The 16955-nt window shown below is 46.3% G+C and overlaps 1 long non-coding RNA gene across 1 annotated transcript; it reads right to left on the minus strand.

The window, feature by feature from the left end:
- Positions 1-5425: 5425 nt before the first annotated feature.
- Positions 5426-8865, minus strand: LOC127030033 (uncharacterized). Its single transcript, XR_007768271.1, has 2 exons — positions 7056-8865; positions 5426-6030 (listed from the first exon to the last, which is right to left on the minus strand). It is a non-coding gene; the product is annotated as an uncharacterized LOC127030033 (long non-coding RNA).
- Between the last annotated feature and the right edge of the window lie 8090 nt (positions 8866-16955).

Raw genomic sequence — 16955 nt, forward strand, 5'->3', positions numbered from 1 at the left:
ATCCAGTCAGGTCCCTCTTCTTCCAGAGGAAATAACCCAGGCCCACTGCTGTGCTAATCTAATGGCAGCCCCTTGTGAGCAATTTGGGTATGTAGAGGTGATCTGGAAATTGGATAAGGGCAATGTAAATTTGTCAGTCCCTAGTGTTGTATTAATCACAGTCCATTGATATCCTAATACATCTCTCTTTGGTGTAGTACTATATCACATCGGTTGGTTGTACACCTTTAACTAATCTCAGGTACTTTCAAGAGGCATTGACATTAATAGCATAGGAGGGGGTGTATTGCAATAAGGTACAGGTTACATTATTTATTAATTACTGGAATAATTTCAATACAGGTAAAATTTCCAGTGGCAGAACAAACTCTTTGGGTATTTGTTTAATCAATCACTAATTAGGTGACCAAACAACAATAAGGGCTTCTTTCATGTAACACAGTACAAATTCCAGGAAGAGTCAGCATATCTACTTCACTATGGAACCCATCAATTTCAATTATAGATTCTTGGGGTTCACTTGTAGTGATATCCTAGATTTCTATTTCCACTGATCCATTTATTCTCCAGTCAATTGTTCACTTATATGGGATATCCTGAACTTATTTATTTATAGATTGTTTGGGGAAAAAAAATTAACTAAAGTGTGAAGGCCTTGGCCATTGGTATACAGCATTGTCTGTATCTGGATGTATTACAGGGGTAATAGTGTAATGGAGGAGACGGCGGGGCAGTGGCAACAAGGTTCCTTTGGTACTTGTCATTTAAAATCCAATTAGGGAAGGCAATACATGCTGAAGGATTTATCCAAACCACAGGGCACAGCCTGTAGAATAAACCCCAACATCCAATCAATACCACATTCCCAAGCATGGGTCCCACAAATTTCTTCCTGCCAGTGTATAATTCTTTGTTTCTTCACCAGGGTCAGTTCTTAATGTCCTTTTAGTCAGGAATTCCTGGACTTTGGCAATTTAAGTGGAGTGAGTGTTCATTCTTCTTTCCTGAAGCAATCATGGTTCAGCATCCTACAGGGGAGAGGTTACCAGCACATCACCCTGTATTGGTTTTGATTTTTCTAGAAAAATCCAAAGGCACAGTAGGTCTGTCAGTGGACAAGGGAGAAGTTACTAGCACTTCACCTTGTCCTTTTTCCCTGCTGTCCAGAAGGCACAGCAGAGCTATTGATGATTGGCCTATTTCTCTTTCTAGGATAATCCTCCCGAGGTGGAGGGGTCTTTTTGCAGTGAGAAGCGTGGGTCCAGGCAGTCAGTCCCTGGCACTTCATGGCAGTGTTGGTGGTTAACAGGACTCGGAAAGGGCCTTTCCAGCATGGAGCCAAAGCAGTCTTTTGCTGATGGACCTTTCCATAGATCCCGTCTCCTGGTTCCAAGGAGTGGCAGGGCTGCTATGGTCTTTGGGTAGCGCTTCTTTACCTGTGAGAAAAGAAACCTGACACTTTCATTAGTGCCTGGCAGTGTTTTGCAGATCTCATAGCTGCTTGGGCACATTCAAGCCCCCCCTTTTCTTGGTTGTCAGTCAAGCTTTAGCTGTGAGCAGTGTCCTTGAATGGGGCCAGGGTCTTATCTTTAGACTGAGCATACTAGCTATTTTTTTTCCAGTTAATTCGTTCTGTTTTTTCCTTCTCCCCTTCTTGGCTTCTTTTAACCTACAAAGGAAACTTCCACTCTTCACTGATACACCTTTTCCCAACAATGAACACATACACATTGCCATTACACAGTACATTAGTCTTATTATTCAATGTATGCCACATATACCCTTCCACTAAAATAACCTTATTACAGAGCTTTGGAGCAACAAGCCAGGACAAGCACACCCACTTTGAGGAGTCCACTCAGTACAACATCTGGTGTTCAATAGCTTCCCACCATCCCCAGCCCTCTGGCTAGAAATCTGAGGTTGCACATGGGATCCTTCTGGCTATACAGGGAGTGGGTTAACTTTTCATGTCCTTGCTTCCAAAGACTGTTGGTATGTAAATCTTAATAACAATTTTTCAATTAAAAAAAATCTAGCCAATGAAGTTTCTTTTTCTCTCTTAAGCAAATGTATTAGACTTTAGTATATCACATTTTCCTGATTTATCCAAACACTTTGTATTTCAAGTTGAATAAAACAAATATCTGCATTTTAATTTAACCCTTCTGTTTGATTTTAAAATAGGCTATCTGATGAAAATATTAAACACAAACAGCACAACACAGGACATAGAACACAAAACATAATTCCTATTGCGTCAGTAAACGCATGGTACGTTGAATGCTGTTCAGCTGGCATCAGTTTTCGCTGATTATCTGAAAGATAAAAACAGAGGTCTACCCCTTCTGGGCAGTCAGTCATTGCTTAAAATAGACAAATACCCTTGTTGATTTCAGGCAAAACAGAGGAATTACCCCATATTTTCTTGTATTTGTTTCATAGGCAGCCCAGGTTTCAGTGGCTACCACCTTATCAGTTAGATAATTTGCATTAATACAGATGCTTTCTGGCTTGCTTCTGGGTCCAAAGCTATTCACAGCTTAAAGATTCTTACTTTAAAAAGGGACACAATTTACTTTACCAGAATTTTGATGCCTTTTTACTTCTAACTCCTGCTTTCAAACACAGTGATCTGAAGGAAAACACTACTTATAGTGCCCTTAGAGCCTAATGGGATTTCAGTTACATAGCACTGTCTACATTCTTTAGCTAATTCAACTAAATTGTTCATAGCCAAATGATTGCAATCAAATAATTTCTTGCCTGGATTTATTTACAAACATTTCAAAGGCACCAAGAACTTTCCTCTTTAGCATTTTTACAAAGTTCAACTGCTGTTCCCTCCAGCAACTACAGAGTTAACGTCTCACTCTTTCCTTAAATCACTTGCTTGTCTCCCAACAGCTACTTTGGGTATGTCTGCACTACGGGATTATTCCGATTTTACAGAAACCGGCTTTTTAAAACAGATTGTATAAAGTCGAGTGCACGCGGCCACACTAAGCACATTAATTCGACGGTGTGCATCCATGTACTGAGGCTAGTGTCGATTTCTGGAGCACTGCACTGTGGGTAGCTATCCCATAGTTCCCAAAGTCTCCCTCGCCCATTGGAATTCTGGATTGAGATCCCAGTGCCTGATGGGGCAAAAAACATTGTCACGGGTGGTTCTGGGTACAGCCTCACCCCTCCCTCCATGCAAGTGTTTAGCGCCTTTTTTCCTGGGTGAACTGTGTGTTAAGATAAGTTCCTGTCTGCATCCTAAAAGACTTGCCCATACCGGTATTGCCCTGGCCTCTTCCTTTGTCAGTCAGTATTAAAGGCATTCTGAACTATATGCATTTCCTCACCTTTTGGGGGCGAAGCCAGACTTTCAGGCACCTGTTCCCCTACTTGGTGTAAACTTTGCTTGTACCAATCAGAAACGAACACACACAGTTTTTGGGCCCCGTCCCCTATGACACTTCTATGATGTCATAGTGGGTATTTTAGGCTGGTCTGCCATGTGCAGGCAGAAGAGGAGAAAGAAAAACGAATCCTGTGTACCTTGTGCACACCTGTAACCGAGCCTGATCACCTCGAAGCCTCTCTCAGCTCACGTGTTTTAAGCAGAGTTTCTACGTTTGCCGGTCGTTATGAGTTGGTTTGTATTCGCAAGTATTGGTTATTACTAAATGCTGCATCCGTGTTTATAAATATTGTTTACTGCATCTTTGTTTATAAATATTGTTTGATAGTAAATACTTTAGCCATTGTATGTTTTAAGTTCCATTAATCCTATTAGCTAATCATACGCTGCTCCCCTACCCCTTGTAACTATCCCCAATAAAACTTTTAATTAATTAATTTTAGTTGTGTGCATGCCTGCAGTTTGCATCGTGACCCATACCCTCCTTGCATCCCTTACCTATACAGTCTATTGCCACGTGCAGCCTGGTAAATAACAGGTCTGCATTTTTCTTTCGCCTCTAAAAGTACGTGGCAATCTACACTGTGCAGACGCCATAGCACAGCAAGCATGGACCCTGCGCAGCTCAAGACAGCAGTCATGAACGTTGTAAACACCTGGTGCAGTCTCATGCAGTCTATGCTGAACCGAGACCTGCAAAGCCAGGCGAGGAGGCGGCGGCTACGGCAGAGTGGCGACAAGAGTGATGAGGACATGGACACAGAATTCTCTCAAACCGCGGGCCCCTGCGCTTTGGAGCTCATGCTCGTAATGGGGCAGGTTCTAGCCATGGAACGCCGATTTTGGGCCCGTGAAACAAGCACAGACTGGTGGGACCGCATAGTTTTGCGGGTTTGGGACGATTCCCAGTGGCTGCAAAACTTTCACATGCGTAAGGGCACTTTCATGGAACTTTGTGACTTGCTTTCCCCTGCCCTGAAACGCCAGAATACCAAGATGAGAACAGCCCTCACAGTTGAGAAGCGAGTGGCGATAGCCCTCTGGAAGCTTGCAATGCCAGACAGCTACCGGTCAGTCGGGAATCAATTTGGAGTGGGCAAATCTACTGTGGGGGCTGCTGTGATGCAAGTAGCCAAAGAAATCATTAAGCTGCTGCTACGAACGGTTGTGACTCTGGGAAATGTGCAGGTCATAGTGGATGGCTTTGCTGCAATGGGATTTCCTAACTGTGGGGGGGCGATAGATGGAACCCATATCCCTATCTTGGCTCCGGAGCACCAGGGCACCCAGTACGCAAACCGCAAGGGGTACTTTTCAATGGTGCTGCAAGCACTGGTGGATCACAAGGGACGTTTCACCAACATCCACGTGGGATGGCCAGGAAGGGTTCATGACGCTCGCGTCTTCAGGAACACTACTCTGTTTAAACGGCTGCAGCAAGGGAATTACTTCCCAGACCAGAAAATAGCAGTTGGGGATGTTGAAATGCCTGTAGTTATCCTGGGGGACCCAGCCTACCCCTTGATGCCATGGCTCATGAAGCCATACACAGGCAGCCTGGACAGTCATCAGGAGCTGTTCAACTACAGGCTGAGCAAGTGCAGGATGGTGGTAGAATGTGCATTTGGCCGTTTAAAGGCGCGCTGGTGCACATTACTGACTTGATCAGATCTCAGCCAAACCAATGTCCCCTTTGTTATTGCTGCTTGCTGTGTGCTTCACAATCTCTGTGAGAGTAAGGGGGAGACCTTTATGGCAGGGTGGGAGGCTGAGGCAAATCACCTGGTCGCTGATTACGCGCAGCCAGACACCAGGGCGATTAGAAGAGCACACCAGCAAGTGGTATGCATCAGAGAAGCTTTTAAAACCAGTTTTATCATGGGCCAGGGTACGGTGTGACTGTTGTGTTTGTTTCTCCTTGATGATCCCCCCCCAATTGACTCATTCCCTGTAAGCCACCCACCCTCCCCCTTCGATTACCGCTTGCTTCCTAAGGAAATAAAGTCACTATCATTTAAAAATCATGTATTCTTAATTAATTATAAAAAGAGGGAGAGAAATGACAAGGTACCCCGGGTGTGGTTTGGGAGGAGGATAGAAGAGAAGGAGAAGGCCACTAAAAAAATTTCAAAATAATGACAGCCTTTTGATTGGGCTGTCCACTGGGGTGGAATGGGCGGGTGCACGGAGCCTCCCCCCACGCGTTCTTAGTTGTCTGGTGGGTGAGAAGGCTAAGGAACATGGTGAGGGGGGAGGGTGGTTATACAGGGGCTGCAGCGGCACTCTATGATCCTGCTGCCGTTCCTGAAGCTCCATCAGACGCCGGAGCATGTCTGTTTGATCATGCAGCAGCCCCAGAGTTGCATCCTGCCACCGCTGATCTTCCTGCCGCCACCTCTCATCTAGAGTGTCTCTCCTCACGTTGGTCCCTCCTGTCCTCACGTTTATTGGCATCTTTCCTGTACTTTGATGCCATGTCCTTCCACTCATTCAGATGAGCTCTTTCATTGCGGGTCACTGCCATGATTTCTGAGAACATTTCATCTCGCGTCTTCTTTTTCCTCCGCCTTATCTGAGTAGCCTTCGGGATGGAGGAGAGAGACTTGAAAAATTTGCAGCTGCAGGAGGGAGGGAAAAAAGGGAGAGAAGTATTTTAAAAGATACATTTTACAGAACAATGCTTATACTCTTTCACGGTGAACAACACTGTTCACATTACATAGCACATGTGATCTCAATACAAGGTCGCATTTTGCATCTTAATATTGAGTGCCTGCGGCTCTGGTGTTAGAGATCTCACAGATGCAGGTCTGGGCAGCAGAATTCAGCTTGCATGCGGCCATGGTAAGCCATTGTCTTCTGCAGCCTTCATATATCCAGCGCCCTCCTTTACCAAATAGCAAGCAAGGCCCGTTGAGTGATGCTTCTTTCCTGTTAACATGGAGCACCAGCCCACCCCCCCACATCCAATTCTCTGGGATGTTCGCTTTACCCCTCCCCCTACCGCGTGGCTGGTATCATGGAAGATCGCTGCTAGCCACCCAGCCACCCACCCACCCACCCACCCACCACGTGGCTGGTAGCAGGGAACATCCTTGCTAGCCAAACACAAAAAAGCTCAGCACCAATAACCCCCCACTTTTCCCCCTGCTTGGCTAACTGCAGGAAAGGATTTATTTTAAGCCACAGGCAAACAGCCCAGTAGGAATGGCCATTTCTGTCCCCTTAATTAAATTCCTATATTTGAGCCAGGTTACCATGAATAATATCACTCTGAGGATAACACAACGAGAAAGAACGGATGTTGCTTCAATGCCAGCAAACACTGAGACCATACACAGCTAGACTTTGTCATGCAATGATACCAGATTACTTGCTACATGCATGGCGTGGTCAAGTGTCCTACCATGGTGGACGGAATAAGGCTGACCTGCCCAGAAACCTTCTGCAAAGGCTTTTGGAGTACCTCCAGGAGAGCTTCATGGAGATGTCCCTGGAGGATTTCCGCTCCATCCCCAGACATGTTAACAGACTTTTCCAGTAACTGTACTGGCCGTGAATGCATCCCAAGTCCTCAGGGCAAATTAATCATTAAAAAACGCTGCTTTTAAACCATGTTTTATATTTACAAAGGTACACTCACCAGAGGTGGCTTCCATGGCTTCATTGTCTGGGCTAGTGGCCTGAGAGGGTAATTCCGTCTGGGTGAGAAAAAGCTCCTGGCTGTTGGGGAGAACAGAGTGCTGTGTGCTCTCTGCAAGCTCGTCCTCCTCTTCATCTTCCCCGTCCACAGAATCCTCAGGCATGGCTGAGGTTACCACCCCCACCTCGGAATCCATGGACAGGGGTGGGGTAGTGGTGGTGGACCCCCCGAGAATTGCATGCAGCTCAGCGTACAAGCAGCATGTTTTTGGCCCTGCCCCGGACCTTCCGTTTGCTTCTTTGGTTTTCTGGTAGGCTGGTCTGAGCTCCTTAACTTCCACTCTGCACTGCACTGAGTCCCTGCTGTGGCCTCTCTGCATCACGGCCCTGGAAATTTTTTCAAATGTTTTTTCATTTTGTCTTTTGGAACGGAGTTCTGTTAGCACGGAATCCTCTCCCCATATAGCGATCAGATCCAGTACCTCCCGTGCGGTCCATGCTGGAGCTTTTTCGATTCTCAGGAGACTGCATTGTTACCTGTGCTGATCAGAGCTCCACACTGGGCAAACAGGAAATGAAATTCAAAAGTTTGCGGTGCTTTTCCTGTCTACCTGGCCAGTGTATCCAACTCCAGATTGCTGTCCAGAGAGGTCACAATGGTGCACTGTGGGATAGCTCCCGGAGGCCAATACCATCAAATTGCAGCCACACTAACCTTATTCTGAAATGGCAATACCGATTTGAGGCTACTCCCCTCGTCGGGGAGGAATACAGATATCGATATTAAGAGCCCTTTATATTGATATAAAGGGCTTCGTTGTGTGGACAGATGCAGGGTTAATTCGGTTTAACACTGCTAAATTCAGTATAAACGCATAGTGTAGACCAGGCTTTTTATCAACTCAAAGCACCATTTCAAGTATTGTCCTGGGTATTTGAAATCCCCATGCTTATACTTACTTATTCCTTCCTTCCACTACGCCCTCAAAATTTTCCAACCTGGTTTCCAATCGCTGTATCTGTTGCCTGCCCGCCTGGGCCCGATCCTGCTTTTCTCGCTGAACTGCCCCTTCCATGGGCACCAGCTTTGTTCCACTACCAGTTTAGCTAGGAGAGTGGGCTTCTCAACTAGCCCCCACCCTTCCTGGTCTCTTCCCTTAAACATTCTTACTCACAAGACTACCCGAGTCCTCCCTCGTCAGGCTTGCCACCTGGGCAAAAACACATGGCCCGTTGGAGTTTAACTATCCAATTTCCTCTTGTGGCAAACACACTGCTGCTATGGTGTATACTGAGCACAAATGGTTACATTTTGATAAGTCCCTGAAGGACCAATACTTGCTTAGCCAGTGCTTCCTTTTCTGCTTGGAAGTCCTGTTTCAAGGCCTGCAACTTGCCCTGGGCGTAGGTTTGAATTGCTGCCTGGTTCATGATCTATGCTCTTAATTGCTCAAGTACACATCTCTTCCCTTTTCTCCATCTTCTCTATTGCCCAGTCCTACTACGACTGGGGGTAGATCCACCTTCCACCCTTCCCGGTCAACCAGGGTGAACAGAGGAATGGTAAGCCTCTCTCCAGTTCTCAGACTTACTGCGGCTGAGAGTGGGCACTCCTTTAATCATGCAGTCCTCAACATATAACAGCAACAGTACCAAGCAAAGCAAACATAAAACAACAAGGGTAAAACAAATAGATGGTGCAAATTCTGCAGGGCTCCCCCCTTCTCAATTGCCCACCAAACTGTGCCAAATTTCTGTTACCAATCTATCCCTCGTGTCAGGTGATCAGGCTGACACTGCAGGACGTTGGGGAAGATAAAGAAAACACACGATATGACTGAATTTTAAAGCTTCATTAATGAAATAATAGAACAACAACAATGGAGAGTGTTGGGAACGCTCCCACGTCACTCAGGAAAAACATGAATGCCTCAAGCCCCTTTCATACTCACACACGTACGTTCAGACTGGCCACGTCTGTGTGTAACGTTCAAAAGAAGGGGGAGAGGTGGACAGGAGATTATCCTGTATACAGCTTGTCCAGAATTTCCAACACGCTTCCACTCTTGGGAGGGCTGTTCTTTTACACCGTGGGATCTCCTGGGGCATCTTTCAGAGATTCCAGCCCAGGTCGGCTGCCTGTGGCTTCTCCAGTGTCACCAAGCCACACTGGCTCCAAGGTCACAAAGGCACACTGTTGGATCTCACTGGACAGCTACGCTTTGCAAATGTAATCTCAGTCTTATAATTTGTATTGCATTTGGTTTGCCTCCGTCTCGATTTTTCACAGCCAGCTGGGGCCGAAAGCAGTTTTTCTTTGTACTTAGCATGGTCTGCATTGATTCTTGACCTTGAACGCAGAGCAACATTCTTTTTATCCCTGGACCAAGCTGAATTTCCAATTAACCCGTTCCTTTCCTCAATAGCCAAATTGCTCTCACTGTGTCAGAGGCTTTTTTTTGGTGATTAAAAGCTCCTCTGAGATGTATGATCTTATCTAGATTGAAGGTACCTTCTAGCGGGAATTGTTTAGATGGATTTTCATGCGTGTAAAGATTCTAATTTTCTAAATACCTGCAGGTTTTAGGACTGTAATGTACGTAAGCTGGGATACCCTTAGGCCATGGCTACACTCACACTTTTACAGCGCTGCAACTTTCGCGCTCAGGAGTGTGAAAACACCCACCCCCCCCGAGCGCTGCAAGATACAGCGCTGGAAAGCCTCAGTGTAATCAGGGCGGCAGTGCTGGGAGCGCGGCTCCCAGCACTGCACGCTACACCCGTAAAGGATGTGGTTTACATGCAGCGCTGGGAGAGCTCTCTCCCAGCGCTGCTGCTCCGACTACACTCACACTTCAAAGCGGCTTTGAAATTCCAAATGTAGCCATACCCTTAGAGGGTGAGGTGGAATGCTTAGACTGTCCCCCACCCATTTTCCAATCACACACACAGGGGCAGGGGGAGGCATGCCCTGTCCGCGCTAGCAACTCATAAACTAAGGATTTTTCCCTACAGGGTACTCACACAGGAGAGGCTAACGAGGATGGCCATGATCCTCCTACACCTCCCTTCAGCAAAGAGCGTCGGCTAGTCTCTGGGAGACGGCGCAGCTAACTCTGATTGCATCCAGTGAAATGATCAGACTGTCAGTAGCTCACATGGAAAGGAAGGGGGGAGTGAAGATGGGTTCACATGCTCCTAGACTCAGGTAGCTTCCTCACCGGACGATGCCAGGCCGAGTCAGCCACCGTGGGTCAGATCTTCTAAGATCCTCTAGTTACCGGGTTTGCGTTAGAGTAGTTCTGGTCACAACTTTGCAGAATACTCTGGATGTCTTCCTGTAACAGCTGTTCACATTGGTGTACACACACACACACACACACACACACACACGGCCTCTATTTCTAAATACTGGACTCAATACACATGAGGCGGTAACAACCCCTCAGCACCGGTGCATAACGAATGCATTTCCTTTATGCATTAATCTTATTGGGGGCAGCAAAATTAACAGTTCCCCAGCACCACTCTGCAACTGATCTTGCTGCACAGTCAATAAGTTCAGATGGTGTAAGCCCAACAGGGACAGACGGCCCCATGGACAGTCCTCCTCTGATACCCCAGTAGAGATTTCAAAAAGTCTCATACCTCTCTTGCGGTGCCATGGGGTTCGAAGGGGAACGATCTGTAGCAGTTGCCTGTGTCTCAGTAGGCATTGCCATCCCGGATGAGCCCGCAAACTGATGGAGAAAAACTTAGTTCTCACTTTTTGGTTGGGTGCAGCAGAGTCAGATACTTTATTTTCTCTTTACAGTTGTATAGAGAGAGGGAGTGCCCTAGGACACAGGGTTGCCCCAGTCCCAGGCAGGTCTCTCCACAGGTAAACAAACAATTGCAGCAAGCACTTATACCTTTTGTTACATACAATAATAAGCAACAGCTGCATTTTGTTTATACATAGGCCATCTTGATATCTTATTTTTCTCACTTCTGTTTAGATGCCAGTCTACGTTCCTCATTATTGACACAAAGTTGCAACAACTTCTCCCACAGTTCTTTCCCACTCACCTCACACAATCCTCCCTTCTACAAATCTCGTGTTATTAGGGTTACAGCTAGTCTAACTCTTGCTAACAGAGACTATCATGCATTAAGATCCCTACAAATCCCTGTCAGTTCTTTCTCTACTTCCACAATGGTCAACGAAGTTCAGGAAAATAAGGAGGTTTTTAAAGTATATTGGGAACAAAACAAATTCTAACAATGGTATTGGCCCCTTACTAGATGGAAATGGTAGAACAGTCAATAATAATGCAGGAAAGACAGAAGAGTTCAATAAATATTCCTGTTCTGTAGTTGGGGAAAAAAGCAGATGAGGTCATCACATCGTATGCTGAGGAAACACTTTCCATTGCAACAGTAACTCAGGAGGATGTGAAACAGCAGCTACTAAAGTTAGGTATTTTTAAAATCCGCAGGTCCAGACAATTTGCATTCCAGACGATCAAAAGAGCTGAAGAGCTCACTGGCCTGTTTATGCTGAGTTTCAGTAAGTCTGGGCACACCTGGGAAGTTCCAGAGGAATGGAAGAAACCTAATGCTGTGTGCTCATATTTAACAAGGGTAAACGGGAATCCCCACAGAATTATAGGCCTGTCAGCCTAACATTGTTCCCAGGCAAGCTAATGGAGTTGTTGGTCCATGACTTTATTAATAAAGAATTAATGGAGGGTAACATCATTAATGCCAATCAATTCAGGCTGATGGAAAATAGATCGTGTCAAACTAACTTGATATTTTTTGATGCTATTACCAATTTGGTTGATCAAGGTAACAGTGCAGATGTAATAGACTCCTGTAAGGTGTGTGACATGGGACTGCACAACATTTTGATTAACAAACTAGAATGATACAAAGTTAATATGGCACGTCTTAAATGGATTATAAACTGCCGAACTGGAAACATGAAATCATCATCAAAAGTGTGTGTGTGTTTCTAGTGGGGTCCTGCGGGATCCCACTGGGATCGGTTCTTGGCCTTGTGCTGTTTATCATTTTACCAAAGACCTGGAAGAAAACAAAATCATCCCTGATAAAGTTTGCAGATGACACAAAAATTGGGGCAGTGGTAAGTGATGAAGACAACAGGTCACAGACACAGAGTCATCCAGATCACTCTGTAAATTGGGTGCAAGCAAAGAATATGGCTGAAGGCAAATGAACACATCTAGGAACAAAGACTGCAGGCCACACTTACAGGATGGGGGACTCTATCCTGGGAAGCAGGGACTCTGAAAAAAGATTTGAGGGTCACGGTGAATAATCAGCTGAACATGCGCTCCCAGTGTGACTCTGTGGTCAAAAGAGCTAATGTGATACTTGGGTGCATGAAGAGGGGAATCTTGAGCAGGAGACGACAGGTTACTTACTTTGGTATTTGGCACTGGAATCCTGTGTCCAGTTCTGGTGTCCACAATTCAAGAAGGAAGGAGACGGATCATAGAAGAGACCCGAGAATTAAGAAAATTGAAAAGTATCAGAGGGTAGCCGTGTTAGTCTGGATCTGTAAAAGCAGCAAAGAATCCTGTGGCACCTTATAGACTAACAGACGTTTTGGAGCATGAGCTTTCATGGGTGAATACCCACTTCCTCAGATGCATGTAATGGAAATATCCAGGGGCAGGTATATATATGTGTGCTAGCAAGCAAGCTAGAGATAACGAGGTCAGTTCAATCAGGGAGGATGAGGCCCTGTTCTAGCAGTTGAGGTGTGAAAACCAAGAGAGGATAAACTGGTTCTGTAATTGGCAAGCCATTCACAGTCTTTGTTCAATCCTGAGCTGATGGTGTCAAATTTGCAGATGAACTGAAGCTCAGCAGTTTCTCTTTGAAGTCTGGTCCTGAAGTTTTTTTGCTGCAGGATGGCCACCTTAAGGTCTGCTATAGTGTGGCCAGGGAGGTTGAAGTGCTCTCCTACAGGTTTTTGTATATTGCCTTTCCTAATGTCTAATTTGTGTCCATTCATCCTTCTCCGTAGAGACCGTCCAGCCCGGCCGATGCACACAGCAGAGGGGCACCGCCGGCACACGACGGCGTATATTACATTGGTGGATGTGCAGGTGAATGAACCAGTGACGGTGTGGCCGACCCGGCCAGGTCCCGCGACGGCGTCGCTGGTGCAGACACGTGGGCAGAGCCGGCACCGAGGCCCGCTGCATGGACTGGCTCCCGAGCCAGAGCCATCATGGTGTGGTGTGCAGCCACTGGCGAGAACATGCTTCAGGCCGGCAGGCCGTCCGCGGGCAAGGACTGGCCCGCCACCCAAGGCCTGTGAAAGTGTGGGATCATTATCCAGGATGGGTTGTAGATCCCTGATGATGCGCTGGAGGGGTTCCAGCTGGGGGCTGTATGCGATGGCCAGTGGAGTCCCGCTGGTTTCTCTCTTGGGTTTGTCTTGCAGTAGGAGGCTTCTGGGTACACGTCTGGCTCTGTTGATCTGTTTCCTTATTTCCTCGTGCGGGTATTGTAGTTTTGAGAATGCTTGGTGGAGATCTTGTAGGTGTTGGTCTCTGTCTGAGGGGTTAGAGCAGATGCGGTTGTACCTCAGTGCTTGGCTGTAGACAATGGATCGTGTGATGTGCCCGGGATGGAAGCTGGAGGCATGAAGGTAGGCATAGCGGTCGGTGGGTTTTCGATATAGGGTGGTGTTAATGTGACCATCACTTATTTGCACCGTGGTGTCAAGAAAGTGGAACTCCCGTGTAGATTGGTCCAGGCTGAGGTTGATGGTGGGGTGGAAGCTGTTGAAATCATGGTGGAATTTTTCCAGAGTCTCCTTCCCATGGGTCCAGATGATGAAGATGTCATCAATGTAGCGTAGATAGAGAAGGGGTGTGAGTGGACGAGAGCTGAGGAAGCGTTGTTCCAGGTCGGCCATGAAGATATTGGCATATTGTGGGGCCATGCGGGTGCCCATAGCAGTGCCACTGATCTGGAGATATATATTGTCATCAAATTTGAAATAGTTGTGTGTAAGTATAAAGGCACAGAGCTCAGCAGCCAGTTGTGCTGTGGCATCATCAGGGATAGTGTTCCTGACAGCTTGTATTCCATCTGTGTGTGGGATGTTTGTGTAGAGAGCCTCTACATCCATGGTGGCTAGGATGGTGTTTTCTGGGTGTGCCGGCGGTGCCCCTCTGCTGTGTGCATCGGCCGGGCTGGACGGTCTCTACGGAGAAGGATGAATGGACACAAATCAGACATTAGGAAAGGCAATATACAAAAACCTGTAGGAGAGCACTTCAACCTCCCTGGCCACACTATAGCAGACCTTAAGGTGGCCATCCTGCAGCAAAAAAACTTCAGGACCAGACTTCAAAGAGAAACTGCTGAGCTTCAGTTCATCTGCAAATTTGACACCATCAGCTCAGGATTGAACAAAGACTGTGAATGGCTTGCCAATTACAGAACCAGTTTCTCCTCTCTTGGTTTTCACACCTCAACTGCTAGAACAGGGCCTCATCCTCCCTGATTGAACTGACCTCGTTATCTCTAGCTTGCTTGCTAGCACACATATATATACCTGCCCCTGGATATTTCCATTACATGCATCTGAGGAAGTGGGTATTCACCCATGAAAGCTCATGCTCCAAAACGTCTGTTAGTCTATAAGGTGCCACAGGATTCTTTGAAAATTGAAAAATATGCCTTATAGTGATGGATCAACCTTCTTGAGTCTATTTAGACTAACAAGAGAAGGCTAACAAGTGACTTGATCACAGTCTGTAAGCACCTACACTGGGAACAAATATTTGATAAAGGGGGTTTCAATCTAGCAGAGAAATGTATAGCATGATCCAACGGCTGGGAGTTGAAGCTAGATAAATCCAAACTGGAAATAAGGTGTAAAATTTTAAGTAAAGTTAATTAATCTCTGGAACGATTTACCAAGGAGAATCCACCAGAACCCATCACTGGATTGATTTTTAAATCAAGATTGAATGGGTTTTTTAAAAGGTATGTTTTAATTCAAACAAGAATGATTTTGGGGCAGTTCTCTGGCCTATGTTATACAAGAGGGCAGACTAGATGATCCCCTCTGGCCTTGGAATCTATGAATCTAGTACACCTTAACCCTTTGGAAGCCAGCACAACATAACACCTGATGATTTGAAAAAGACTTAACTGGATTGTTAGACGTGCTGGGCATTTTAAAAAGCTTTTGCCTAAGTTTTTGGACAGTTAAACAAACATACAAAAACCAACAAGATGCGTAACCCTCACTACCAACTTGTTGACAAAATGACTTCTTGATTTTGGGTTGTTAGGACATTGGCCATAAACTGAGGGTTAAATCAATGGAAATAAGGGCTGTTGCAAACATGACATTTCTTGTTGTGATGTAAAAGCAGCAAAGAATCCTGTGGCACCTTATAGACTAACAGACATTTTGGAGCATGAGCTTTCGTGGGTGAATACCCACTTCCTCAGATGCATGTAGTGGAAATTTCCAGGGGCAGGTATATATATGCTAGCAAGCAAGCTAACGAGGTCAGTTCAATCAGGGAGGATGAGGCCCTGTTCGCTAGATTGAACTGACCTCGTTATCTCTAGCTTGCTTGCTAGCATATGTATATCTGCCCCTGGAAATTTCCACTGCATGCATCTGAGGAAGTGGGTGTTCACCCACGAAAGCTCATGCTCCAAAACCTCTGTTAGTCTATAAGGTGCCACAGGATTCTTTGCTGCTTTTACAGATCCAGACTAACACGGCTCCCCCTCTGATACTTGTTGTGATGGTGATTTGTTTCAATATGTAATTTTTTATTTGGAGTATTTGGTTAATTGTTTTGTTTTCATGACAACTTTTGATGTGTGCATGTGACACAATATAGTACCCGTATGATGGGTTATAGTCCCATAAAAGGCCAAGTTTACAGGGTTTTCAAAGTGTGTGTGAAAGTTTGCAGGTAGGAGGGAAGGGAAGTTCCATCCACGCGTGTGTTTTAGGTATCAGGCAAAAGTAAAAAAACAATGCCCCCCTCTTGGCCCCCATACTGCACCCCCACATGACCAGGAGCGGTGCCAGGGTTTCTGGCGCCCTAGGCAGAATTTGGGGGGCGGCATTTTGTGCTCTCCCCATGGGGCGCGCAGGAGCTTCCAGTTCCACTCCCATCGCGCTGCCGAAGAAGGACCCTCCGTCGAAATGCCGCAGGCGACAGCTCAATTGCCTGCCACTGTTTTCCACGGCACGTCGGCAGAAGGTCCTTCTTCGGTGGCGCAATGGGAGCAGAACCGGAAGCTCCCGTGCGCCCCATGGGGAGAGCACAAAATGCCGCCCCCCCCCCCCCCCCGAATCCTGGCGCCCTAGACGACTGCCTAGGGTAGCCTAATGGAAGCACCAGCCCTGCCCATGACAAGTTGGGGTAGGCGGCCATGGGGGAAGGAGACTGTTCTCAAAGCCTCATTGGAACATGCCAACAACAGAACCTTGAATCTGTTTGAGCTACAGATACAGCAAATTGTAACGGTTTAGCCTTTTCAAGTATTTGAAAATTTAACTGTAAAAGCCAATCAAGCAAGGTCCATTAGTCCCATTTCGGGGATACAGGATTCCAAGCTTTCAACATTATTAACCTCTCTTTCCCCCCTTTGTTCCCCCACCCCCAGTGCTTAAACAGAGTGAGACCCTGAGCCTGTAAGTGACTGCGGGTGGGCATATTGCCTCGCCTGTATGCAGCCCCAAGGACTTCAGCTGCACCGCCACATGAAGGATTGGGCCCGAAGGCTTCAGCTAGGGCCAGTCAGTGTATTTATTTGTTCTGAAAACCAATAAACAAAATCTCAGCATTTTCCCATTGATTCTATTTGATTCAGAAGTTGCAAATTTTAGTTTCAAATA

This window comes from Gopherus flavomarginatus, chromosome 10 (assembly GCF_025201925.1).
Source record: "Gopherus flavomarginatus isolate rGopFla2 chromosome 10, rGopFla2.mat.asm, whole genome shotgun sequence".
Taxonomy (NCBI): domain Eukaryota; kingdom Metazoa; phylum Chordata; order Testudines; family Testudinidae; genus Gopherus; species Gopherus flavomarginatus.